The following is a 26545-nucleotide window of genomic DNA, read 5'->3' on the forward strand; positions in this document are numbered from 1 at the left end:
GGTCTTCTAAATAGAATGTGTAGTCATCGTCTACAGCTCTTTAATCGAGGCACTTTGTCACTGTGTGTTCAGGTGTCAGATTTCTCCATTACTTTATCTGTTGTGAATCGTGTATGCCTCTGTGTATTGTTTGTTCGCGAATCATCCCTTTGAAAGAAATTTGATGATTCCTTTTCGAATGTTGCCAGAGTTTTCGGTAACAGTAGTGCATTCTTCTTCCAGTGTCGATACTATACCAGGAACTTTGCCATTCTAAACCACTCTCTCAACTCTTTTCTGTTAGCCATCACTTTTAACGCTTTGTTAAAGTTGGTTGCTCGTGAAATTTTAATTGTTTGTAGTGGCTCGTTTCGACATTTCATGTTGTGCTTGATCGATCTAGGAAATCAGTAACGGTTCCTTACAGCAACGCAGGAAAGGGTATTTGAAAGGAACTAAGATACATGCAAGGTAAAATAGCAATGCTTGCTGAGTTTCATCAACAAACATGATTGAAAAAGAGTCCTCAGTATTTACATTTTACCCTGGGGATCTGAAAACCTGCTTTGTGGAAGAAGGTGCCCCGTCTTGTTTGTGAATTTCACTCATTGTGCATTGCGAGGTACATCAAATTCAAACGACTTCTCTAACGATCTCTGTATGCTTTTATTCAAGATGTAATTTCGGTATTCTCGTATAGCCAACAGACACAGTGAACCAACATTCCTAACTCAACGTTGTGTATGACATAGTTTGCGCTACACAACACAAATCACCATGATAGACGCTATTCTTATGTGTCACAAGTGTCACGCCAGCTCTAATGTAACACTGCGTCCCCATAAAAGTCATTGTTGCTCACACTGGCGTGCGAGTTGGCTATTAACAATTGACTATTAACGGAGCATATTTTCATCAGGTTATCTTCCATTTTTTTGGCAGTGACTGATATACATAAATTCTAAAGAACGAAAAAGTCCTAAAATGTACCATCCCAAGTGCTAATTTGATCATGATGTACTAATTTACTTATATATTTATTTCCGTACATATTTATATACCATTTTGAACATAAGACCTATGTCTTTATCAGTTGGGAATCCAAAAGCAGTAATTAATTCCTTCAAAAATAATGGAGCACTTGTGAGTATACAGTTGAGCATTTAGCATACCCCTGAGATGCTAACAATATCTGAACCTGGGGACGTACACAGTGAATAGATCTCTCCCAACAAGATCATGTGAAATATTAAGACAATGTTTGGCAACGGAAGCTATAGAACACCTGAATTTCAACCATGTTATTCTTGATGCGTGGATACCATAGCTCACATAGATAAAACGAGAAAACGTTTCATTAAAATATGGAATAAAACGATAAAGCTATTTTGTCGAAAGACGACATGTTGAGAAACGTGGCTGTTGTACTTAAGGTTTATAATTTATATAAAAAAAACAGCTACCAGCCACATGTATGGTTTAAAAAGGTTTATTATCTTCAGACCATGACCGGTTTCGGATTTTTCTTTACAAATCCATCTTCAGATGGCAGATTACAAACATTCTTAGTTGGACCTAGTTTTGTTTGTGTTATTCGTTTGCTGCAGAGCTGTGTAGTTCTGCCTGACGAAATATTCGTGCGTTTATGTTTTCGAACGCAAGCTTAATACACTTTACAATGTGCACTATGTGAGTGCTATTCCAGTCAATGGACGTCACTTTCAACCTCATCATCTTAATTACACACGCAGCAAACACGAATAACGTTTACAAAACGTGGCCCAGCTTCACAATACAAACGAAAACAATATTTGCAAAGATCTTAGAGTCATAACGATGTTAACTTACAGATGCTGTGTAGTCGATATGGGTACAGTAAAATATCTCTTTGCTATTATATGAAATTAATCTAAAATGGAATAAATAAAATTACATACAAATAAGATTACAAACATTATATGTAGTACAGAATTACTGTGTGTTACTAATTAGTTGTTACAGTAGTAGGAGATAAATTCTAATATATGACATAATATGCAATGCACATGTTTTCATATGCAATTTTTCAATGACATATAAGCAGTTTTTGGGGCCTGTATACTGAATGTTTTTGATGGAATATTAGGCTTAAGTTATTTTAAAAAAGTGAAAGCTTCTTCAAAGTTATTTAGGAGGGGGGTGTTAACTGACTCTGTCTGTTCATTCAAAATGAGATCAGGGAACCTGTTTTTATGTGTATGAATCTCAATCTCCTCTAGGAGATTCAATATGAAACCTTTGTCTTTGAGGTGTAATATCTGCAGATTGTTTTCTATATTCTCAACTGTATGATTGTTTTCTGCAAGATGGGTGGCAAAAGCTGATTTGCTTAGGTTTTTCAGACGTAGGGCATCAAGGTGTTCCTTGAATCTTGTTTCAAAAGCTCTACCTGTTTGGCCAATGTAGAATTTAGGACAGTTGTTACACTTGAGTTTATAAATTCCAGATCATTTATGGGGTACGCTATTGTGTGGGAGTGAGTGTATGACTCTTTGTTGGAGTTTGTTATTGGTAGAGATACTGATTTTGACATTCTTCTTCTTGAATAAGTTGGAAATTTTATATGAAAGTGGGCCTATATATCGTAGGGCTACATATTTTACTGATTATTTGTCTTTCATAGTTATTGCCCGAAATAATGGCTATGATGCTTCAATCATAGACACACTCTCTCAAAAAACAAAAGTACAAATTGCTAGCAATAAGTCTTTGCAACAAGCAACAGCTACAATAAGATTCAAGGAACACCTTGATGCCCTACGTCTGAAAAACCTAAGCAAATCTGCTTTTGCCACCCATCTTGCAGAAAACAATCATACAGTTGAGAATATAGAAAACAATCTGCAGATATTACACCTCAAAGACAAAGGTTTCATATTGAATCTCCTAGAGGAGATTGAGATTCATACACATAAAAACAGGTTCCCTGATCTCATTTTGAATGAACAGACAGAGTCAGTTAACACCCCCCTCCTAAATAACTTTGAAGAAGCTTTCACTTTTTTAAAATAACTTAAGCCTAATATTCCATCAAAAACATTCAGTATACAGGCCCCAAAAACTGCTTATATGTCATTGAAAAATTGCATATGAAAACATGTGCATTGCATATTATGTCATATATTAGAATTTATCTCCTACTACTGTAACAACTAATTAGTAACACACAGTAATTCTGTACTACATATAATGTTTGTAATCTTATTTGTATGTAATTTTATTTATTCCGTTTTAGATTAATTTCATATAATAGCAAAGAGATATTTTACTGTACCCATATCGACTACACAGCATCTGTAAGGTAACATCGTTATGACTCTAAGATCTTTGCAAATATTGATTTCGGTTGTATTGTGAAGCTGGGCCACGTTTTGTAAACGTTATTCGTGTTTGCTGCGTGTGTAATTAAGATGATGAGGTTGAAAGTGACGTCCATTGACTGGAATAGCACTTACATAGTGCACATTGAAAATTGTATTAAGCTTGCGTTCGAAAACATAAACGCACGAATATTTCGTCAGGCAGAACTACACAGCTCTGCAGCAAACGAATAACACAAACAAAACTAGGTCCAACTAAGAATGTTTGTAATCTGCCATCTGAAGATGGATTTGTAAAGAAAAATCCGAAACCGGTCATGGTCTGAAGATAATAAACCTTTTTAAACCATACATGTTGCTGAAAGCTATTTTTTATATAGATTGTAAACCTTAAAACGATAAAGATCACATAAAATCCTGTTTATTACTAAGCTTCATGGTCTTGATTCTACCGAACGAATAGGCAATGCAAATAATCATGAAGTACACTAAGATTGCACTGAATCTTTAATCACACACGATAATACATTGATTAGCGCATGTGCGTCGAATTGGAAATGAAATGATAAAATTAGCTATGTCCACGTAAACCTCCAATGACAGCTGAATTAGTCAACAGATGAACGAAAAACGTTGAAAAGTAAATATAAGGACCATTTCACCTTCCAAAGAACATGTCAAGTTCAACTAACTGACTGCGTGAATTAATTAAAAAAAAAATTCGAACCCGAAACAAACGACCTCGCAGTCCCCTCGTCACGATGCACGCAAATGCTCCTCACGCTTACCATCGTTCCAAAATCTCGGGCTCAGGGGATGGCTGCAGTGGTAGCTGAGACTTGTATGTTCAGCCCCGGCGTCTACTATCAGCCCTGGGACGAAGTCCTCCTTCTTTGCAGTTCTAAGGCAGTGGCGAAGCAAGACCAAGTATGTATCTTCTCTTCTTCTCAAAAACTTGCTAGTTTTGTCGATACCAGATTCTCGCTAGCAAGTCACTGTAGGCCTTCCCAGTTCTGACCAGTGAAAAACTTATAGTGATAATAGCAATCTCCCTTCTCCTAACGAACTTCTTTGATTAAACAGTAATACACAGTTCTGTCTTAGAGTGGGGCAGTAATTAGAAATTCCCTCGCACTATGACGTTGGTTTCACTTTTCGGCCAATGACAGTGCTTGCATGTATGCACCGCGAGTCTTCATTCGTGCTGCAAACATAATTTTGATGAACCAATGTAGGGATCCCCTACCAAATTTAAATCTCAATTATCGCTGCTATCCTTTGGCCCGACAGATTCTTCTTTCTTTGAGAACCTCGTGTTTTCCCATGCCCATTTCTGTTTGGGAAGCATTCTTTACATTACTTCTCGCAATGGGTGCTTACAGCCTGCCGCTCTACAAAGCTCTCATCTTAACCTTCGGCACCGTCTCTGACTGTGTCCGTCCGTCCAATGTGTACCTTAGAGCGAGGATGAGTTCTACGACTAGCTTGCAATTGTCTCCCTGCAGTTCTCACTCATCCACAGTCAGCCAGTGAAACCAGCTTACAGAATAACGTTACACGTATGTTTCACCACACAGAAATGAAATGAAGAACTATTTACTAGATTCAGGAATGTTGGATTTCGTTGCAGTTATATCCGTACTTTTACGTGGTTGCTAGTAATTTGAATTGATTTGATAATATGAATAGCAGTTTCTTAATTAGGTTATGGAACCGTTTTGGAAAAACTGTCCCGTAAGACAATCATTTTTTTTTTTTGACACAGGCTTTCAAAACAGCAGCAAGGGTGCATTCATACCAAATTCTTTAACTTGTTTGACTACGTCAGTGTAAAACACTGCATCACATGCAATATTATAGTGACGAAGGCCACCTAGAATAATTAGCGTAAAGTTGGAATAATTGCTGGCATGGTCACGCAACAAGGAAAAGGTTAAACAAAACAACTATTGTAAAAGTGACTGGCGTAGTAGGTTGGAATAACTGCTGGCATGGTCACACAACTAGGAAGATTTTAAAAGAAAGAGTTACTGTAAAACTGATCGACTTAAAGAGGGCGTTTGTTCTCCTTTAGTGCTGGTCGTTACAAGCCGAAAATTTTCAAGAAAATTTTGACTTACTGGCCATTCGTCTGAAACAAAATGAAGTGCATGAAATGTATTCGCAGCTGTATAAAAGAACGGCAACAATGAAAATTTTTGCCGGACTGTGACTCGAAATCAGATTTCCCGCTTGTCTCGAGCGCTTGCCTTGCAAATGGGCTATCCGAGGATGACTCACAGTGAGATCCAAACTTTGATATGTCGCCAACCACGTGCCTTACAAACTGTACTCGTAGATCCACTATATATATTCCTGTAACCGCCCCGGCTAGCCGCGCCGTCCAGGGCGTCTTGTCACGGTCCGCGCAGCCTCCCCCCGTCGGAGATTAGAGTTCTCCCTCGGGCATGGGTGTTTGTGTCGTCCTTAGCGTAAGTTAGCTTAAGTTAGATTAAATAGTGTGTAAGTTTAGGAACCGATGACCTCAGCGGTTTGGTCCCGTAAGACCTTACCACAAATAAAAAAAAAAAAATTCCTGTACAGTGGAGATATTTTAAGTCGCTTGCCCGGTATCGGCAGATAAATACGATACTGCAGTGCCTGTGTTGTTGCAAAGCATCATACAATATCGTACGAGATGATGTGTCGTACGAGTAGCACGAGCCGTTTTTTTCCCGACGCGTAATTAAAACCACAGTCAAAATCCGGTGACACTTTGCACAAATGTGTGACGTTGTCTCTCTAGTATAACCGCCGATTGCGTCACGTCACAATTTTCTGTTCTGAGCTCACAGGGAGCAAAAAAATGGTTCAAATGGCTCTGAGCACTATGAGACTTAACCGCTGAGGTCATCAGTCCCCTAGAACTTAGAACTACTTAAACCTAACTAACCTAAGGACATCACACACATCCATGCCCGAGGCAGGATTCGAAGCTGCGACCGCAGCGGTCGCGCGGTTCCAGACTGAAGCGCCTAGAACTGCTCAGCCACACCAGCCGGCTCGCAGTGAACACATGAAAGACGTCTAGAACAACGGTATAGTCTCGTACCAAGTGTAACATGCGTGATGTCATTCGATTTGTTCTTGTTGAGAGTTCTGCCTGTTTTCATGCAGCACATCTGACGTAACTGACAAGCGCGACAGCAACGTGCGGCAATGGTGCAGGGACTTTGAAGCTGGACATACAGAGACCCATGATGCAGTCGGTCAGGAAAGGAAGTCAGTGTCAGCCATTGATCTTGTTCAGTGAGTGAATCAGGCGATCCGGAAAATCATTTGCAAAGGTCAGTTCAGAAATAGTCAAGAGGAATTTTGTCATCCTTCGTCGATAACAGTGCTCTTCCACTCACATCAGTTGCAATAAAGAGACTGCTACATCGTTTCCGGTAAGAAGTGTTTGATCACACACTATACAGCCTGGATTTGGCTCTGATTTTCAACTGTTTGCTCAAATGAGCCGCTGGCTACGAGGACAGCATTCTGGCACAGACAAAGAGTTGCAGTCCGGCGTAGAGAATTGGCGGGAAGCAAGGGCGGATGTCTTCTATGAGGAGGGGCTGGAAATTAGGTACGAAGCTATGACAAATGTGTATGCCGAAGCGGCAACAATGTAGAGAAGAACTTGGAAGGAGCAGCTAAATGTTGATAATAAAACATTTTGGATTTTGTATGTGGTTTCTATTTCGTGGCCGATCGGACTCTTCAACAAAAAATAGCTCCCCAGGATCAGATAATACATACTATCTCAGACGATTTGCTTTTGATTGCAGAACAATTTAGAAGTATATTAAAGGTGCGCCGCCTTTAGTTCTTTCGATATTACAAAGCAGCTATGGTACTGACATGGAATGTGAGCTAAGTCCACAGTGCTTGTTGCAGTATTTTACCCAGTTGTCGAACGGTGTTGTTCAATATTGAACTCTATCGATTCGTTCGTCGTCACAGATTCTTAATTTCCGAGTTAAATACAATGATCGGATGGCATTGATGGCCGCCGACTTGCAAGTCTTATAGGTTGACGTCGCATTGGGCGACTTGCATGTCTATGATAATGAAATGATGATGAGGATTGCATAACACCCACTCACTCAGCGGAGAAAGTCTCCGACCATCCGGGAATCGAACCCGGTTACGCTGCATGGTAGTCAGATGGGCGAACGGATTTCCGAATGACGGATTTGTATTCAAATAGAATCACAATCACTGTTAATAGTTGTTCGTCCTGTTTTTGACTGTTGGAAATAGAAAAAAGTCGCATGAAGCGCTTTCTGGTGAATAAGGTGGCTGCGGTAGTACTGAAATTTGTTTTGAGGTTAAAAATTGCTGTACTGACTGAGCGGTATGGGATGTCGCATTATCGTGATGCAGAATCCAATAATCAGCAATGCTGGCACGGACACGAAGAACTCTTTTACGAAGTCTTTCTAAAATTTCTTTGTAGTAATATTGGTTAACTATTTGTCCAGGAGGCACCCCTCTTTATGAACAATTCCCTTGGAAGCAAAGAAGCACACAAGCATGCATTTCACTTTTGACTTTGACATGCGAGCTTTTTTTTTGGTCTGGGTGATTCCTTTGAGCACCATTGTGAACTCTGGCGTTTTGTCTCTGTATCGTACTGAAAAACGCAACTTTCGTCACCAGTGATAACATGGCTCAACAATTCTGGATCGATTTCCGTTTGCTCTAAGAGATCGGCTGCCACATTTTTCCACGTTTCTCGCTGTTGTAGTGTGAGATTTTTGGGGACCATTTTTGCACAAATCTTTCTCATACCAAGATCTTCAGTTATTATTAGACGAACCGTTTCTCGATTGATGTTCAGTTCTTCTGCAATCATTTTCGCGGATAATCTTCGATCAGATCGTATGAGTTCACGCACCCTGGCCAAGTTGACATCCGTCTGTGAAGTTGATGGTCGTCCACTGCGGTCTTCATCTTCAGTATTCGTTCTGCCTTCGCTAAACATTTTATGTCAACGCAAAACTTGAGCTCTTGACATAACCTCCTCTCCAAAAGCCTTCTGAAGCTTACCGTAAGTTGTCGTCGCGTTTTCACCCAATTTAACGAAAAGAAATGGCATACTGTTGCGCAATATTATGCGGTTCCATTTCCATAACTAGAGACACAAACACCTGTTAACTTATTACAACACAACTCACGACTGAGCAGTTGCATCGATGTGCCGCTTGGACTATAAGCAGCTTATAGACCAAGGTCAAAGATATTGTGTCTACGCAAGCCTGCAGGGCTGCCACATCTTCCAAAGAAAATCAGTCTCATTACTTAATTGTAGCACCTCGTAGTCTCTGTGTAACAATTAATAACCGTCAGCATCAATGTGATTATCTATTGAAAGACTAAAATTGATGACAGCAATTATTGTCCTAAACTATATGCTGTAAACAGTGAGATATTCTAACACTTGTGTAAAAACCTAACACAAAAGCAATCGATACTTCTTCCATTAACTATGCAAAGACATGTAAAATGGATGTGTTCTCGCATAGGCCAGGCACCTAGAGAAAACTGAAGGAAACTAAGAATGTCTCAGCATCCGGAGACATTCACAGTGGCCGTAAGACACCAAAGAACCTGTGTCAGTAAGGGTGGCTGTAGGAAGGGTCGACATTTGAAGCATAACTGCGACGCGTAGAGCGATTTCAACCACACTTAATACACAAAGGGCTCACTATCTGGAAAAAAAAATACTTTTAGTAGTAAGACAGCATTAGTACCTTTATGGATCGTTGCAGTTGTCAACTCTATGAAATGAAGACAATAATCGAAAATATCGTATATCGTTGAGTTTCGTGTCAGATTATTAATACAATGCATTTATAATTTGTATTTTGTGTATGTAAGTTTAAAAAGGTGAAAATAAATAATTTTTTACGCTATAGATAGATTTGCTGTTTCTATCTGTTGAATGCAAATGATAATAGCATGATCTCGCGCGGCAGTCAGCCTGCTTTACCCTCACTTTGCGACTGGCTCGTAGTCCGATAGTGGAAAAACCCTTCCAGTTGGGCACCAACCAACATCTTGCACGTCAGATCTGACGACACAAGTGCAACTATGGGCTGTAAACGACTGTGTGTGGAGTCTGGTGTACATGTCTGTGCACTGATGACAAGAAACATTCATTTACTTAATTTAGATATTTGAATAAATGTAATGAAAAGGAAGGAACTATAAAACCCGTTGCTCACGCATAGCCTACCACCCATCGAATAGGAACAACACAGTGTGCGGAACCTGTCGCCCCAGACCGATGGCCTGATTACAACGTCACCTCTTTTGCCTAGAAGTCTCTACGGAGCGTTTTAGAATTTATGCAGGGCGTTTCCGCAAATATTTACTGTTCAGTGTCCTTACGCCACGACATATCGACCCGTTCCCTGGCGATGTAAGTTTCTTCCACCTTAGCATTCACACCGTTGCCCCCCAATCCTGGCGATGGAAGTTTCTTCCACCTTAGCATTAAAACCAAGTACGGTAGCTGCAAATCGGGCACCATCATATAAACAAGCATTAATGATCACAGATAGGCGAATAACTTGTCATGTTAAGGAGCCTTATATACCTGAATCATTGCCTCCTGCAGAGGAAAACAGTAACCTCACTGATAAAATTCCGTAATTACCGACGTTATAGCCAAGCATTAATATTCTCAGTTAAGATTTGATTACTATTCAACGTAAGACCGCAAAGTTCACATTATAACTAAGTGGAACTTACTTTTTGATCAAGAAGTGGCAATGAAGATTACAAATGTAAGTTAACAGAGAGAATCTAAGAATTTGTATAAAAAAATTTGCAGCGGTTAACATTTGAGGAATGCATGAACTATTGAAGATATGGTGGCTAAAGAGTGATGCAGATCGTCTCCACGATACGTTACATCACATAGTAGAAGATACATCTTCTATAGGATAATTCTATTAATTAATTATTCAAGCAATAGACACTGTTTAAGATGTAAATATCACTGGGTATTTTTTCTATAAAAAAGGCATAAATGTAAAGCGAAAATTTTTTACTATTAGACTGTTGAAAACTTTCGAACCTCACAGAAGTAATGACTTTTATGTGTATGATACGAGGGCCGTTCAGAAAGTAACCTCCGGTTGATTTAAAAAAATACACCAAGTTAAATAAAAATATTTTAATATATACATCTTACAACTACATCTTTGCACTATTTTTCTACATAGTCTCCATAGCGATTGAGGCACTTATCGTATCTCTTCACAAGCTTTGAAATTCCTTCTGCATAAAAATCACCCGCTTGTGCCTGGAGCCAGCCTGTGACCACATCTTTGAGCTCTTCGTCGTCATCAAACCGCTGTGACCCGAGCCATTTCTTCAAATGCATGAAGAGGTGATAATCACTTGGCGCCAGGTCTGGGCTGTAAGGTGGATGGTTGATAACGTCCCACTTGAAGGACTCAAGAAGGGCCGTTGTTCTGCGAGCAGAGTGAGGACGGGCGTTATCGTGCAAAAAAACGATACCGGAAGTCAGCATACCACGGCGTTTGTTCTGTATAGCCCGTCGTAACTTTTTTATTGTTTCACAGTACACGTCTTGATTAATGGTCGTACCACGTTCCATGAATTCAACCAACAACACCCCTTTGGCATCCCAAAACACCGTTGCCATCAGTTTTCTGGCAGAAAAATCTTGCGAGGCTTTTCTTGGTTTGGTAGGCGAATTTGAATGTGCCCACATCTTTGATTGTTCTTTTGTCTCAGGGTTCGCGTACTTAATCCAGGTTTCGTCACCGATCACGATTCTGTTTAACAATGGTTCTCCTTCGTCCTCATAACGTGACAGAAAGTCTAATACAGACGCCATTCTTTGAGTTTTGTGGTGGTCGGTAAGAATTTTGGGCACCCATCGTGCACAGAACTTACGGTAACCCAATCTTGCTGTCACTATCTCGTACAAGAGAGTCTTAGAAATCTGTGGAAAACCAGTAGACAACTCCGACATTGACAAACGTCGATTTTCACGAACTTTTGCATCAACTGTCTGATCGAGTTCGTCAGTCACCAATGATGGTCTACCACTCCTCTCTTCATCATGAACGTTTTCTCGTCCACTTTTAAATAAACGTACCCATTCACAGACAACTCCTTCACTCATAACTCTTGGTCCGTACACGGCACAAAGCTCACGATGAATAGTTGCTGCAGAATATCCTTTGGCTGTAAAAAACCTTATGACAGCACGCACTTCACATTTGGCGGGGTTTTCTATTGCAGCACACATTTCAAACTGCCACAAAAACTAAACTAGCGCAGGTACGACGTTCACTCGACCACGGCTTGATGCCGACTGACCTGTTGAGTGCGTGAACGCACAGATGGCGTCGCTACTCCCCCCACAACCCGCACTGTGACCAATCGGAGGTTACTTTCTGAACCGTCCTCGTAGTTTGACAATTCGTTATAACTTGAAAGGCACTCAATATGTTTAGTATACCACAAGTAAGAACCCAGTGTATTTCGATATCGTCTTAATCAGACCTCTGCTACCTCCCAGGTCATGGAGTGAGCTGCCCGATTGCCTCCAAACTACGGCCCGCGGGCCGAAACAGGCCCGCGTTAGCTGGCCGGTCATCCCCGGTATCCGGCCCGCCAAATATTTGAGGTGGTACCTATACTGGCAACAATTGAGTTTCGAGGCCTATCGCGACCAATACACCGCGACATTGTCGGAGCTGTATCTTTACAAAGCGGAAGGTCATGGTTAAACTTGTGACTATCCACAATAAACAGACAGACAATTCTCCGTGCGATAGTAAAAAAGAAAGAACGGTTAACAGACTAGTTTGGCGAAAACATTTTAAGTAAAAAAATTCTTTGCATTTTATTCTACTCACGAGTCTGGTGCAAGTCTTTCAAATGGACGCCACTTCGGCGACTAGCCTTAGTAATCAATCATTATGGAAGATGCTTCTTAAGCGAGGTTTCACTTTCTTTAGATTACGTTGTAAAATAAACATAGAATGTGCAGCGACATACTTTTTTGTCGGTGAAATTCGTTAGAATAAAATACGCCAGAATTTCGGTCAGGTACGTCCACCAATCAAAATAGTGTAATTAAATAAAAATCGTAGTTCGTTTCAGTGCTAGCTATTCACACAACCTTAGATTTTTTGCGATTTCATCTTTCCTTTAGCCCTACATTACGGTGATCATGGAGTGCTAGGGTGCTTTAAATCCCACTAGGTAGATCTTGGCCCTTATGACTTCGTGGAGGAGTCAATGTGGCCCGCGGACTAAAAAGTTTGGAGACCCCTGTTCTAGAACAAGATGCCACAATTAACGCATAGCGTTACGAGGACACTTTGGCGGAGGTATTATTCTGTTGCACGGTAATACCCACCCAAATGCAGCCAAGGTTGTTTCGACTACGCTGTAGAAGATTCGCCGGGAAGCGTTTACACATCCTCCATGCAGTCCCGATATCTCCACAAGAGATTTCCATATTTTTGAAGGCCGATGAAACATTCGTGGCCGTCGATTTGCTTCGGATGAAGACGTGAACCCCTGGTTGCAATCGTAGTTCTGCAGGCAACGGCAAACATTTTTCCGTGAGGGCACTGACTGTCAGGTCTCACAGTGTGTTACATGAAGTAACAGTTATGGCCATTACTGTTGCTTTCCATCTGTCTCGTTTTCATTTGAGTGTCCCTTATAATTGTAGGCCTACACGCCATTACGAAAATATGCAGTTCCAGACCTGCAATTACGTCGTGATGAATGTGGTCCACTCTGTGCCATATAGACTAACACAATGAATCTTCCTTGTGGAGAGGCATGCCATAAGAGTGGGCAAATTTGTAACTAAGTACTGGGATATATGTGAGGGTTTTTGCTCTCACACTATATGGTACTCTCAGACAGTACTTACATAATTGTGTACACTAGGGGCGAATTTTCGGTGATAGTTGCTGTCTAATAGTTACTTGCGAGTACTTTCTGTAAATGCGTGAGAGTCTTGGAAGAGCAGATGTCGGGAGCGTTTACTCACAGCACAGTAAGAGAGTCTGAGGGAGGTGAGAGACTACTCTCAGCGAGATTTTGAAGTCTTGGTTCTGGGCGTGAAGGAAGAGGTAGCGATGGAAGAGCGTCGGTCTGCAGCTGTACTTTCAGTACTTTTAGTGGGAAGGAAATAGCGTAACGACCATTTTAGTGTTGGGTAAGAGAGTGTATTAGTTGGCGGGATGATATTGGAGCATGGGAGAATCTCATTGTCGAGTTTGTGATAGAGAATCCGCAAGAATATCGAAATTTTACGAGAATGACAGTGATGAAGATGGAAGAATTGAACCCAAAGTTTCCAAGCCAGACGCTTTTTTTTTTTTTTTTTTTTTTTTTTTTTTTTCGGGACATCAGTCTTCTGACTGGTTTAAGGCGGCGCGCCACGAATTTCTCTCCAATGCCAACCTCTTCATATTTCCGTCTTCCTCTACAGTTTTCGCCCTCTACAGCTCTCTCTAGTACCATAGAAGTCATTCCCTCATGTCTTAACAGATGTCCTATCATCCTGTCCCTTCCCCTTATCAGTGTTTTCCACATATTCCTTTCCTCTCCGATTCTGAGCAAAACCTTATTCCTTACCTTACCAGTTGCTTTCCCCGAAAGTCGATAATATTTTTTTCTTTTGTACATTACTTTGCCATAGTACGCATGTATCATTTATTTCAACTATTCTTTATTTGTTAGTATTTCACATTGTTTCTTAATTCATTTTGCTACTGTTTTATATTTTATATTGTACGAATATGAATGTTCTGGTTTTATATGCTTTGTAAATCTTCGGTTAGGCTAGGAGAAGTACTGTGTCAGAGAGAGAGCGAACGACTATCGATAGAGAGCGTGCGAGTTGTTGTGGTGCCGTGGCCGGTTCGCGGGTGGAGAAACGTGGCAAAGTTCGGCGTGAAAGACGGTGATACGCGGAGGAACAATTAATTACAGTGCGTCCGCTGTGTTAATAGGAGATCGTGCATTATTAAGTGAACAGTAAAACCTGAAAAGTATATCGAGTGTTTGCGGTGACGATTTTACATACTGTGTGAACTTGTGGCAATTAGCCGTGAACCAGACACCATTGTCGTGTGGAAACACTAACTGTTAGAATTGCGTGAACGTGGAACAAACCAAAATGTTAAGTAAAAGAACAGTGCTGTGATTTGATCAAGAAACATTTATTATTTCCTCCAAACATTCTTAAAGACGACGACGCAAATTGAACTGATGTTTAAGGGACTGTTATAGTGATAAACACATGTGACTGTTTTCCTGTGGCAACACGGTGAAAGAACTGTGCGAAGTATTGTCATTGACCGGCTATATATCGTAATAAAGACATTGCATAATGCCGACCTACCCGCACCGCGTGATTAATGAACTTTTAATAATAAAACGTCGCGCGCTTAACGACAACGCACACACTGGAACCATTATTATCGCGGCAGTGTTGCCAGCTGATTCGACTACAACGGGGACGTGGACCACCGCCTTAACTGGAATATTAATGAAACAGGAGGATCCATCATTATCTTCACGCCACGAACCAGGATTAACTTCACACATCGTCCGCGCGGACCACCGCTGACGTCATCGCACTGCCAGCAGCAACAGTTAAGACATTAAAAGAAAATTATTACGCTCTCTCTAATATCAAAATTAAAGACAATTGCAGTTAAATTATCTATTTTAAAAATACTGTCACAATATTAAGGTTCAATTTTGTTTAGTCCCAATAAATATTCTTTCCATAATTTCATCTTGTTCACAGTGTTGAAAACCTGCCATATTAAAGTTCAATTAATAATTTTCTTTCAAAATTCTTCTCAGACATGTTGCTGCTCATCATAATTTTATTTTAATGTTTGTGTGTAACTTCTTTTGGAGGGAGTACATATTTTATTTTTTGTGCAGTAAAATTAGCTACCATAAAATTACGTATATTACCGGCTGATGCTGTCCGCCATTACTGCTTGAAAACTGACCAATAGTATTTTTGCACCTATTTTATCATTTGCTGTCAGCTTAAAAACAAAATTACGTATTTCGTGGGCTTCTAGAAGATGCGCGATGTCTATGTAGGCCCCTACAATAATTATATTGACTTTAATTGTTCATTTGGCCACCGTTAAAGTGATTTACCGCATCTATATAATAATTGCACCGAATTACCTAATTTTTTTTTATTACGTAAACATTGGCATACCATATTTAGATTAAAATTGACGTCTTATTGGCCCCACATAAGATTCTGCACGTTCTGACAAAAACTATGCCAATTTTTTTTTGTCCATGACTAACAGGGGTAGTCAGATTCCTGTCATGTTTTATTATTTAAAAGGTTTCTTTTTTCACAAGTAGAGAACCATTTTCTTTACTCAGTCCACCTAATTTTCAACATTCGTCTGTACCACCACATCTCAAATGCTTCGATTCTCTTCTGTTTCGGCTTTCCTGCAGTCCATGTCTCACTATCATACAATGCTGTACTCCAAACGTACATTCTCGGAAATTTCTTCCTCAAATTAAGGCCTATGTTTGATACTAGTAGACTTCTCTTGGCCAGGAATGCCGTTTTTGCCATTGCTAGTCTGCTATTGAAGTCCTCCTTGCTCCGACCGTCATTGGTTATTTTACTGCCTTGGTAGTAGAATTCCTTAACTTCATCTACTTCGTGACCATCAATCCTGATGTTAAGTTCCTCGCTGTTCTCATTCCTTTCTTCGAATTACTCTCAAACCGTATTCCGTACTCATTAGACTGTTCATTCCATTCACCAGATCATGTACTTCTTCTTAACTTTCACTCAGGATAGCAATGTCATCAGCGAATCGTATCATTGATATCCTTTGATCTTGAATTTTAATCCCACTCCTGAACCTCTCTTTTAGTCTTGCTTCCATTATCAACCGCAACGTCAGAGTTGCCTTCCTGATGCAAGACACTATTATGCGTAAATGATTTACTGTTAAAGACAGACTGCTTATGATTCTAGAGTAGGCACATTTATTCTCTTAATATTTTTGAAGTAACCATTACGATGAAATTAAGTTATACCAGATTTCATCTTGATACGCAAACTCATTCAAAATCAAATAAGGAAGATAACTGATAAATGGAGCTTTCCGAGACATACGTTTATTTGAACATTTTTACTTCTATTGACTTAAGAAAGCACTCATACATTCCTTAAGGTCTGTTATTCAACACCAAATATAACAATATAATCAACAAGTACCAAATCATAATAATTGCAGTTATAGCTGTATCACTTGACGTCGAGCACCAACATTCCAAGTTTCGAAATGGATACTTTCAAAGAAAACTGTCCTAGTTTCTCTATGTTAATTAATCTGTGTTATCAAACAATTTTGACAAATTCCTTGAGCTGTGGATATTATAGTAAATTTCTTCATTGGAGAGGTTAAAAACTAGAGCCATCTCAGCCAACAAATTTTGCCTTTTATCAGGGCTCCTGTAGTCCAGTAACTGTACATCCATAACACTGGCCTTTTCTCGTACAACGTAATTAAATGACATCTTCGTTCTCTACCTCCCGGCACCTTTCTTCATCAGTTTTTTTTCTTTTTTTGCTGCACATTGCTGACATTCACTAGTCTCAACTGTCCCAATAACGCCTTGTGGCATTGTCTACGTGGCGCAATGGATAATGTTCTAGTCTCTAATTCATAGTAACATAGGATCGAGTCTTTTTTAGTTAATTAATTCTATACAATATGTCTACGGTGTTTTCGCAGGTGCTTTGCTGGGTTGGAATGTTCCACAACCAGTTAAACAATTTCGAAGTGGGCTAACTGCACGTGCTCCTCTTGTAGGTGGTAAGACTGGCTATATCTTCTCTCACAAGCGTGCCATGGTCACAAATTATGACCTACAACACAGTTTAGGGCTATGACGGGCTTTCGGAAGAGATGGAGAATCACATTATAATGTCCCTTAGCTTGTTAATATATATATGGCTAGCTGTCGGGTTTCGCCTGCGTCAGCGAAATATTTATTCCTTCACTTAGCTTTGCTCCATGGCGAGCGAAGAAAAGTAAGAAAACTGGGATGTGACAGGATTTTGTTGCGAGACAGGATAACGAGAGGACGTGTATGGAGTGTGTGCAATGAAACAATCATTGTTAGCTGCTATATTGTATAATTTGTGTTTTTTAAAATTCACAAGCGATATGTAACGTTAATGTGGAGTTTAGTAACATCCATAATAAAGTCTGTTGCATTTCAAAGGTAATTTTGCGTATTCATTTTTGATCAAAAGATTCTGTGATGAACTGTAATGAACGACAAGCTTGTATAAGACTTCGAACATTTGGTGGTCGATGTTTGCTGTAGAACCTGCTTCAATAACACGGTCAGAAGCATAGAGAAAGTTTCCTTTGTTAAAACGAACTCATTTCGCTCGCAGACAGTCATCGAATGACCGAATGCGAATGGCAGCATTAAAGTTCGAGAAGATCCTGTAGAAGTTTTCTTTCTCATACATTTCAAGAATTTTACAGACAACCGTCGGAATCGGCAACTGCTTTTGCACCACTAGAGTAACTGCTCTACGTGTACGAGATTACGTATGCTGTGGGAGTAGTCGACGCCGCTCGGGATATTGTCCTTCACGGACATATAGAGACACTACACACACTAGTTCAACAACAACGAGTTTAATATTACCAGCTTTAAAACATTAATTTCTTCTTCTGAGCAGTAATATTATAAAAAATGGCTAAAACGTGACACAACACACAAGGAGTGAAACAGAAGCTGTCAAGTATTTCATGACCAAAAACAAAGTAATACACGATCATTCAGTTTTATGTATTTATGGTATATATTGTGATTTGTTGTAATAAATGTGTATTTTATGGTATGTGTATGTACTAATGTTGTGCTTTGTATAATTTCATGTACGACTGATGGAATCATTCTATGTGAGCTACATCCGACATCAGTCAGCCATGACAACGCGGGTCACCATATATGAACTTTATGCGGCTCTATTCTGCAGTAAGGGTAAGCACCAGAATGACATGCTAACTCATTGCACACATTAGTCTGGTCTCTGTAGATAACGACTGGTTTAGGAATATTTGTAGATTTAGTTATTATATGTTTCAGTATATGCAGAGCGATATATGTTTTTTTGTTGATGTGTTCACAATTGTGGAAAGATATTCTGGACTATAGAATCCGATGTGTATTTTCGTGGGGTAAAGCTGAAATGTGTCCAGGATAAAGTTGTTAAAAGCCCGCCCGGCTAGCAGTGCCGTCTAACGCACTGCTTCCGGAGCGGGAAGGCGTGCAGGTCCCCAGTACGAATCCGCCCGGCGGATTAGTGTAGAGGTCCGGTGTGCCGGCCAGCCTGTGGATGGTTTTTAAGGCGCTTACCATCTGGTTCCCCGTATTCCGCCTCAGTTACACTATGTCGCCGATTGCTGCGCAAACACTGTCTCCACGTACGCGTACACCATCATTACTCTACCACGAAAACATTGAGGTTACAATCGTCAGGAATGAGACGTTCCGTGGGGAGGAGCGGGATGGCGGGGGGGGGGGGGGGGGCGTCCACTGGGGGCCGAACCGTACAATAACCCTGGGTTCTGTGTGGGGCGGCCGTGGGTGAGTGGACTGCTGTAGCCTGTTGTGGGGTTGTGTACCACTGGGTGCTATGACAGGGACGAAGCCTCTAAGTCGTTTCTAGGTCCCCAGTTCAATACACACATATATACATACAAAGTAATTAAAAGAATAGTGAACAACTGAATTATTATGGTTCAAACCAGAGCACAGTTTAAAATGCAGAGGGAACAGGAACTGAATGAGCAGCCAAGTGGTGATGAACGAAACCCGGGGCAAACGGTAAATGCTGGCCAAGGAGAATCCAATGATCCTATGGCTGAGTTTTAAATCAAATGAAACTTTTGATGAATACCGAAGCTAGTTTAGTTGCAGAACAGTCTCACATGTCTGCCAATCAGACGAAACTGTTTGCTGAGCAAGCGAATAGGTCAGCTGCGCAGGCGGCTATTTCTGCAAATGTAGAAACCATAACTGTGGAATAGGCAAATGTAGTGGCTAAGGTAATTAACCTGACCACCACTCGGAGCAATTTAGTTGTAGATCAGCCAGAGTTAGCCGAGATGCGGTTAGGAAAGTGTATGGGGCTAGGAGAAATTATTGCATATTTCTTAGTGCTTTGTAAAAACCTGTTGTATTAAAAACTGTTTTATTTAAATAATTACTAATGCTGTTACTGCAATATTTGCCAGTCACTGAACGGGGTATGGATTTATCCAGTACGAATAGGATTTTTTTTTGTTTTGGATTGTTTGGGGGAAGAGACCGAACAGCGAGGTCATCGGTCTCATCGGATTAGGGAAGGAAGTCGGCCGAGCCCTTTCAAAGGAACCATCCCAGCATTTTCCTGGAGCGATTTAGGGAAATCGCGGAAAACCTAAATCAGGATGGCCGGACGCGGGATTGAACCGTCGTCCTCCCGAATGCGAGTCCAGTGTGCTACCACTGCGCCACCTCACTCGGTACGAATAGGAAAATTAGTCAAATCAGTATCCCACCTCATGCAAATAATAACATACAAAATCTGAGTGCATTGTGTATACACTGTTCGCAACAACCCAACAGTAATCGTATCATCGAAAATCCTTTAAAATGGAAATAAACTGACATGATGTGTTCCATATGAACTCATTACGAATATTTCAACGTGCTTGCCATGTAATTTGTGACGCCTTGCGCCGAGTGTCTTAGTTTCACGTGTTTCTTTATACATTCAAAACCAGAGACGATTTGTACGCTCTTGGACATTAGCCGCTATTTATTCTTATAAAAGACCTTTTGGCCTTGTTCTAGCTTCTGTGCCTTGCGTTTAACTATCTATTCTGCTTTCCAGGTATCGAAATGTCTGTATCTCTTCTAGATTATCTAAGTCCTCCAGCATGTACTTACTGTTCTCTTTCGGCTACCATTGCTGCATCATCAATGAATCGTAAGCTGTCCTTGACAGCTAATTAGCACAGTTCCGTGAGGCTTTGTCTTGCACTCTGCTGATACGATGCGATTCTACACGCAGAAGAACAACGTCAGGAATCCGAGAGTACTGTTCGCGTTTAAACAATTACTATGGCAGTATTTACAATACAATAAAATTTTATGCGTCTCGTTAAAATTATGTAAATACTCACATCATGGCATTACATTACATCGATAATAACAGTTATCAGATACAAACCAAAAACTAATAATGTAATTTATAAATTATTCTAAGTGTTAATTACGAAATTAAGTTTCCTCTGAATGGAGCAGTGCAGTCTAGTGCTACTTCATTTAGCTCTACAAAGAATCAACGAATTCCGGCACTGGTACAAATCTACAGAGAATACATTAGTTACAAAATTGCACTATACAAAAAAAAGTCAAATCTGTGGAATGGGAGCTGTACAGCTATATCTCCTGAACTATCTGCCATCAACACAACTTTCTTTCTCATTAGCCAAAATGATAATGAAACGCAAAAAGAGACTTGCTGACAAGTAATACCACCCAAGTCGCACTCGCCGATTCCGATACAGTTTGAATATGTTGCAGTCTAGGTGGAAATACGAGACATATTTTTTTTGTGCATGCCCATACGGCCGTTGAAGTGGTGAAAATCCTCCTGAAGAAAACGCGGTTGTTATCTTTCTAAGCACATATTGGCAAAACGGTAGGATAATTAAAAATATGTTGAAACATAATTTACATGGTTCCTACTGTACTTTAAACTGTGCAGTCACATCTTTAAACATTTTGATGTATTTCGAAATCCTGCCCTCGTCTCACAATTTTTGAAACTGTGAAAGTATAGGCGTATTACATCCATAGTATATTTAACAACAAATTTTGGATATTTACGTTGTGAAGCATTATCTTTGATAGTCAGTGAAAGAAAGAGGGGACGTGGTACACTGAAGAGCCAAAGAAACTGGTACACCTGCCTAATATGGTGTAGGGCCCCCGCGAGCACGCAAAAGTGCCGCAGCATGACGTGGCATGGAATCTACTAATGTCCGAAGTAGTGCTGGAGGGAACTGACACCATGAATCCTGCAGGGCTGTCCATAAATCCGTAAGAGTACGAGGGGCTGGAGATCTCTTCTGAAAAGCACGCTGGAAGGCATCCCTGATATGCTCATTAATGTTCATGTCTGGGGAGTGTGGTGGCCAGCAGAAGTATTTAAACTCAGAAGAATGTTCCTGGAGCCACTGTGTAGCAATTCTGGACTTTCGGGATGTCGCATTGTCCTTCTGGGATTGCCAAAGTCAGTCGGAATGCACAATGGACGTGAATAGATGCAGGTGATCAGATGGATTACGGGGTCCCGGGTCCGATTCCCCACCGGGTCAGGGATTTTCTCCACCGGGACTGGGTGTGTGTGTTGTCGTCATTATCTCATCATCATTTGGGAAGTAGCGAAATTGGAACTGAAAAGATTGGGAACTTGTACGGGCGCTGATGACCTCGACGTTGAGCGCCCTACAAACCAACGTCAATATCATCATCATCATCATCACGTGATCAGACAGGATGCTTAGGTACGTGTCACCTTTCAGAATCGTACCTAGACGTATCATGGGTCCCATATCATTCCAATTGCACACGAACCGCACCATTACATAGCCTCCACCATCTTGAACAGTCCCCTGCTGACCTAGAGGATCCACGGATTCATGAGGTTGTCTCCATACCTGTACACGTCCTTCGGCTCGATACAATTTGAAACGAGACTCGTCCGACCAGGCAACAAGTTTCCAGTCATCAATAGTCCAATGTCAGTGTTGACATCGGTGTAAAGGTTTTCGTCGTCCAGTCATCAAGGATACACATGTGGGTCTTCGGCTCCGAAAGCCCATATCGTTGATGTTTCATGGAATGGTTAGTACGTTGATATCCCAGCATTGAAATCTGCAGTAATTTGTGGAAGGGCTGCACTTCTGTCACGTTGAACGATTCTGTTCAGTCGTCGTTGTTCCCGTTCTTGCAGGATCTTCTTCCGGAAGCAACGAAGTCGGGGATTCGACGTTTTACCGGAGTCCTGATATTCACGGTACACTCATGAAATGGTCGTACGGGGAAATCGCCACTTCATCGCTACCTCGGAGATGCTGTGTCCCATCGCCCGTGCGCCGGCTATAACACTGCTTTCATATTCACTTTAATCTTGATAACCTGCCATTGTAACAGCAGTAACCAATCTAATTCCTGCGCCAGACACTTGTCTTAATGTAGGCGTTGCCGACCTCAGCGCCGTATTGCTCCTGTTTACATATCTCTGTCTTTGAATACGCATGCCTATATCAGTTTCTTTGGCGCTTCGTGTCATTATCCATTGGCAAAGAAGTACAGCATACACATAAACGTTGTGCACCACCCGCATCTAATTATTGCAATATTACTACACAATTTACAGCCTGCATCACAATTTTTAAAGCATAATTCAAAAAATTGTCAAATGTGTGTGAAACCTTATGGGACTTAACTACTAAGCTCATCAGTCCCTAAGCTTACAAACTACTTAACCCTTTCCTGGGCAAAATTATTGAGCAATTTTTTTTAATGAATGGAGAGCAGATAGTAGTTAACAGATAGGTATATTTATCATACTGAATATCAAATTTGCTACAACTGTGAAAGTGAGGTCACACAACTAGGTGGGAAGTATTCTTCCCACTGCCCTTCCGTGTAGTTAAATGACAAAAACAACTTTTTCAATATATGTCATATTTATTTGATAAATTTACTTCTCTTGCTACAATGATTGTTCACAATTACTTGCCATGAAATTTTCTGAAACATGGGTCTATGCAAAGTGCTATTTGACAATATGTACAAACACAGCGAGTGCTCTTTTCCGCAGCTTTGGTACTACAATGACGGCACGTCCAGTAGGTTTCTCCTAAAATGGGTTGATGCTGCCCTACAGCCACATGACGAAAATCTTCAGGTACTTTACCCCATTTTTCCAGAAAGACAGGTTTTTGTCCACGCCTTTCTTGGGATGAGAAGGCAGCGATCAATTGTCTGGCTAGATGGATCCTGTATTTGAGCTGATCGTGCTGTCCTCTTTCCCTTTTACTTATTTTCCACAGGATAAAATTGTTCACATCAGCAACGTCCACCAGGAAATAAAATATTCTGTGCCACCATTTTACAGAGCGTCTGCAATAGCATACCTTTCTCGCAATTGATCAAACTTATCGACAACACCCATTATTTTGTTGTATTCTGCCACAACTTCAGGACAAGAAATCTCTGTACTAGTACCATCCTTGTTTTTCCTTTTCACTGTGGCTGTTTCTCATGGGTCATGAATTGAGGACAGGAAAGTGACTGGACGGTTAACCATCCATTTTACTGCAGAAATGGCTCCTTTTGTTTCAAACTGGAACTCTCCTCGTTCCAATTTTACGTTTTCCTTCATATATTTGGGTAAATCAAAAGTATTTACCTTATAGTATAGCTTTGAGGAAAAAAATCACAAAATGTCACGCAAACAGCACTGAAAGGCTCCTCTACAGAGCAACACTCAGCTATACACTGCCTCTGCACGAAGGTACAGCAAAAACGGCGGGAACTTCCGATTGGAAGTAGTACCCTATACTGTTCACTAGGCGGTAGCATCGTACAGAGGCGGGAACTGTGAATCCCAAGGGACTAGGAGCGAGTTCATTGTAGTGGGAAGCATGTTTCCCATGGCTCACGAAAGTGTTAACCTAAATTATTCTAACGACAAACACACACACACCCATGCCCGAGGGAGGACTCGAACCTCCGCCGGGACCAGCCGTACAGTCCATGACTGCAGCGCCTAAGACCGCTCGGCTAATCCCGCGCGGCAAAGCAATAATTAACAGGAGGTTCACATTTATCAGGTTTTCCTGCGACGTATCCCCTCTTGAATCTTGCGATATGCTGTGAAACTCGCCGTACTGCTAGTTGCAGCGTGGAGAGACAGATTTAATGTGAAGTACGCGACGTGCTTGTTGGCCGCTGGTATCGCGCGCCCCGTCGCTTCGCCTGTGTCGCACGTACGCACTCGCGCGCGCACCTCCGGGAGTGGCCGTCGCGCCGGTTCCGTACTCCAGCCAATTTAATTAAATTAGGCTGCTCTCGCGCACGGGCACGGTTGTCCAGCCATATCAGGGGCACGCAGAGTGGAGGAGGGCGCGAACAAAGCCAATTTACTGGCCTGTCATCGGCCCGAATGGCGCGGCTCGGTGAAGCTCCGCGCCGTGGAATGCAGTCGCGGCAAATACGAGGGACGTGGCAGGCAGCGGGCGCCGAGCGGAGAGCGAAGAGCAGGGCCAGCTGGAGGTGGGCGCTGATCTGCTGACACGTCACTCCGTGTACTGATCACGCTTACTGGAAGCGTCTGTCGCTCGCTGTACGTTGATATTTCATGCAACTTGCGACGTACACGACCGCTTACAGACCTAAGGTAAGACTTCCACACCTGTAACACTGATGCTCCAAAACTGTATACACTACTGGCCATTCAAATTGCTACACCACGAAGATGACGTGCTACAGACGCGAAATTTAACCGACAGGAAGAAGATGCTGTGATATGAAAATGATTAGCTTTAGCATTCACACAAGGTTGGCGCCGGTGGCGATACCTACAACGTCCTGACATGAGGGAAGTTTCCAATCGATTTCTCATACACAAACAGCAGTTGACCGACGTTGCCTGGTGATGCCTGAGTTGCCTCGAGTCAGGAGGAGAAATGCGTACCATCACGTTTCCGACTTTGATAAAGGTCGGATTGTAGCCTATCGCGATTGCGCTTTATCGTATTGCGACATTGCTGCTCGCGTTGGTCGAGATTCAATGACTGTTAGCACAATATGGAATCCGCGGGTTCAGGAGGGTAATACGGAACGCCTTACTGGATCCCAACGGCCTCGGATCACTAGCAGTCGAGATGACAGGCATCTTATCCACATAGCTGTAACGGATCGTGCAGCCACGTCTCGATCCCTGAGTCAACAGATGGGCACGTTTGCAAGACAGCAACCATCTTCACGTACAGTTCGACGACGTTTGCAGCAGCATGGACTATCAGCTCGGAGACCATGGCTGCGGTTACCCTTCATGCTGCATCACAGACAGAAGCGCCTGCGATGGCGTACTCATCGACGAACCTGGTTGCACGAAAGGTAAAACGTCATTTTTTCGGATGAATCCAGGTTCTGTTTACAGCATCATGATGGTGTCATCCGTGTTTGGCGACATCGCGGCACATTGGAAGCGTGTATTCGTCATCGCCATACTGGCGTATCACCCAGCGTGATGGTATGGGGTGCCATTGGTTACAGGTCTCGGTCACCTCTTGTTCGCATTGACGGCACTTTGAACAGTGGACGTTAAATTTCAGATGTGTTACGATCCGTGGCTCTACCCTTCATTCGATCCCTGCGAAACCCTACATTTCAGCAGGATAATGCACAACTGCATATGTCAGGTCCTGTACGGGCCGTTCTGGATACAGAAAGTGTTCGACTGCTGCCATGGCCAGTACATTCTCCATATCTCTCACCAACTGTAAACGTCTGGTCAATGGTGGCCGAGCAACTGGCTCGTCACAATACGCCAGTCACTACTCTTGATGAACTGTGTTATCGTGCATGCATGGGCAGCTGTACCTGTACACGCCATACAAGCTCTGTTTGATTCAATGCCCAGGCGTATTAAGGCCGTTATTACGGCCAGAGGTGGTTGTTCTGGGTACTGATTTCTCAGAATATATGCACGCAAACAGCGTGAAAATGGAATCACATGTCAGTTCTAGTATAATATATTTGTCCAATGAATACCCGTTTATCATCTACATTTCTTCTTGGTGTAGCAATTTTAATGGCCAGTTGTATAGCTGAAAAAAAGTTAATATTTCACTTGACCCCTTGATTCTTAAAATTAAAGAACATCTAAACAAAAATCGATAAAACAATGTAACAGCCGGTATGTTTTTTCTTGTTTTTACTCATTTGGCCAAGTCCAGGTCACACACGGAAACTTCGACATTTATCAAGCTATTCTTGCACATCTTTAG

The sequence above is a fragment of the Schistocerca nitens genome, chromosome 5 (genome assembly GCF_023898315.1).
Source record: "Schistocerca nitens isolate TAMUIC-IGC-003100 chromosome 5, iqSchNite1.1, whole genome shotgun sequence".
Classification (NCBI taxonomy): Eukaryota; Metazoa; Arthropoda; class Insecta; order Orthoptera; family Acrididae; genus Schistocerca; species Schistocerca nitens.